At 37.7% G+C, this 3,046-nt stretch overlaps 1 protein-coding gene across 1 annotated transcript in view; it reads left to right on the top strand.

Moving 5' to 3' along the window:
• LOC111089243 overlaps window positions 1-3,046 on the top strand; it is a 23,293-nt gene that overhangs the window by 10,540 nt on the left and 9,707 nt on the right. The window lies entirely within an intron of this gene.

Raw genomic sequence — 3,046 nt, 5'->3', positions numbered from 1 at the left:
CTAGTCTAAACCCTGTGACAAAGCACTATTTGGCACAATGGGACCAGTTAAAGCTTGAAGATGGTATTCTTCTCCGGAGATGGGAAACTAAAGATGGGAAAGTGACGACTTGGCAAACAGTTATACCGAGGAAGTTACGGGAAGTTGGGCTGCGTCAATCCCATAATAATTTAACAGGAGGACATCTGGGAATCAAGAAGACATTGAGTCACATACGACAAATATTTTACTGGATAGGTATGAGGCGAGATGTGGAAGAATGGTGCAGGACATGCAGTACATGTAGTGCTAAAAGGGGACCCAAGCATAAGGGACGCCCACCTTATGAAGAGTTTCCTGTGAATATGTTGGAGTTTGCGAAAGTGTTACCGGAAAGGATGGATGATATTCACCATCAAGTGCATTCAAACTTGAAAACGTCTGGTGATTCGATGAAGTTAACTTATGATAAGAGATCTACTGAAGTCAGCTTTGTACCAGGAGACAAGGTGTGGTTATATAATCCCAGTAAGACCAAAGGGAAGTCTCTTAAGTTGTCTTCTCCATGAGAAGGCCCATATGACATAGCGGATTGTCTCTCAGACGTGACTTTCCAATAAAATGTGGTCGGCGAGGTAAGCCAAAAGTGGTGCATGCCAACAGGCTTTGGCGTTATCACTGTCCAAGACATTTCAGTTGGGACAAAGTGGACAACAGAACAAATGGCGCTGCTGAAGACGTGCCTCGTGGAGAAGCCACCATCGAAGAAGAAACTCTACTCAGTTTTGAGAAGGGAAATGGTGAAGCTCTTGATGAAGCTACTACCACTGATGTGACTGTTACTGACGATAGGACATTTCCTGATGAAGCAGATGAACTCCACGTGAAGCAGAAGCCAACGAGACGGAGTCCAGTACGGAAGAAGATACGTCCCGTAAAATTAAGAGACTTTGTTGAATTGTAATTCTGTGTTTGTAATTCTGTACATTTGAATTAAGTTATTGTTATTGGTTTATTGTATGTGGCTATTGTTCGGGACGAACAATACTAAGGAGGGGGCAGTGTTGCGTCAGCGAGGTCATGTGACTAGTATCACGCCACGTCCGTCTCGAACCTTCGGGAATTATCGGGAGACTAGATATGTGTTAGTCTGGTATATATATATTTAAGACGCTCACAACGTGACGGGGACAACAGTGTAATGAGTAATTGAATGTATGCGACAAAATATTGTTGGCCACGTGACATATAGCGTTTGTTATAGCGCGACTGTTGAAATTAAGTGTATCGTAAAGTTGTATTCGGAAAGAATAAACCAGTTTTATTTAAGAGAGGACTTGTGTCGCTAAAGTTTCGTCGGAACGAAGTTACAGAAAATCAACTAACGAACGGAGATGTAACAATATTTATAACACATATACATTGCATTCAAAACACCCTAAAACAACCTCTGATAAAAATTTAAAGCTATGTTCAACTAATCATTTCTTGTGTTTATATATTTCAGACAGGTAGTATGTTCAGCGCCTGTTTTGTGAAAGTGGGTTTTCTCAATGTATTCCCGTTTCCCCTCACAGCAAATTCGAAGGCACTGGGATTTATAGATTCCAGCCACCCCGTGACCCTGATCATGGGAAGTTTGTTGATTGTTCTGTCGAACGTTCGTCGCCTTCCTTCTTCTCTAGAACACCACCTCTACACCCTTAGTTTCTTTTCTGCCCTGGAACCCACCGGACATCTTTCTCTCTACTTCTCCGGCTCACTTTTTAAATACCACTAGTCAAAAGTACAACAAACCTCTCCAACAATATTATAAAAACTCACGAATATAACAAATAAAATTGCCACGAGCGGGGCGAAGGGGAATAATAATATCCCTGAACACCTCAGTTGAAGAAAGTTAACTTTTCTTTAGCAACTAAATTCCTGTCACGGAAAGAACTGAGCAACCAGGAAGCAGAGCCTGTAAACTGAAAGTAAAAAGTTAGATTTTGAAGTAGGTGAACGTTCGAAATATAAAATCAAAATTTTAAAATTATCGGTTCACTACCACAGCAAGCAGTACTGAACTTTAGAAATAGGTATAATTGCAAAATGCATCATTTTTACTTTATTGCTTATTATTATAACCACACATTTTAGGCTGTAACGTAAGTAAAACAGAAATATTATGAAAATATAATAAAGTAACCAAATTTGTTTCATAAAAATTGAGGACATAATGATGGGAGATGGCACTATCGGAGGGGGGAGTGCCCCCTGAAGTGTACTCCAAGCTAATGCTGTCCATAAGGTTATATTTATTATATAATTGGCTCTATTGTGTGTCTCATTGTCCCCACCCTATCTCCAACCCTCCACCCCGGTTAAGAAAAGCTGGAGCCCAACTGAGATAAAATAAACAAAAAAATGCCTTTTATTGACAGTCTTCAAGAACTCATGTTAACTTTAGGTTACGTGTTTGAAGATATTTGGGGGGCGACAATGAATAATGGTGACATTATAAGAATTTAGTTTCATTTAGTCACGACAGGTGCAAAACAGGCATTTTGAGATTGTTGTTCATAGTCAAAAATAAGGTTCGGGCTTGAATGTTACCCAAAATTCTAAGGTCGGGTACCGAACCATCAGAAATCGTTATGACTTGGTCATATTAATCAATGTAATCTAGTCATATTAACATAAAGACAAGGAAAATCGTTTTGCACAAAAAATATTCTCTAATAAATTTTCTATAACACTCTTTACAAAAAACTTTTTTATTTGAAAAAGAAAGAAATTCGTTTGCGTTAGTGCGCAAGAAAGGCCATTAAAATGTCCAGAAGAGAAAATGGAGGACAAATTATGTAGAAATGCTCTATATATTATGGGAAGTGAAGATTTTGTTGATATATATTTCTTTCTAATATATAATTAAAAACAGAGTTCTTTCTAATATATAATTAAAAAACAGAGTTCTTTCTAATATGTAATTAAAAACAGACTTCTTTCTAATATATAATTAAAAACAGAGTTCTTTCTAATATGTAATTAAAAACAGACTTCTTTCTAATATATAATTAAAAAC

Source organism: Limulus polyphemus, unplaced genomic scaffold, assembly GCF_000517525.1.
Source record: "Limulus polyphemus unplaced genomic scaffold, Limulus_polyphemus-2.1.2 Scaffold5657, whole genome shotgun sequence".
NCBI lineage: Eukaryota > Metazoa > Arthropoda > Merostomata > Xiphosura > Limulidae > Limulus > Limulus polyphemus.
The sequence above is the reverse complement of the archived record's forward strand: the minus strand, read 5'-3'. Positions and strand labels throughout refer to the sequence as shown.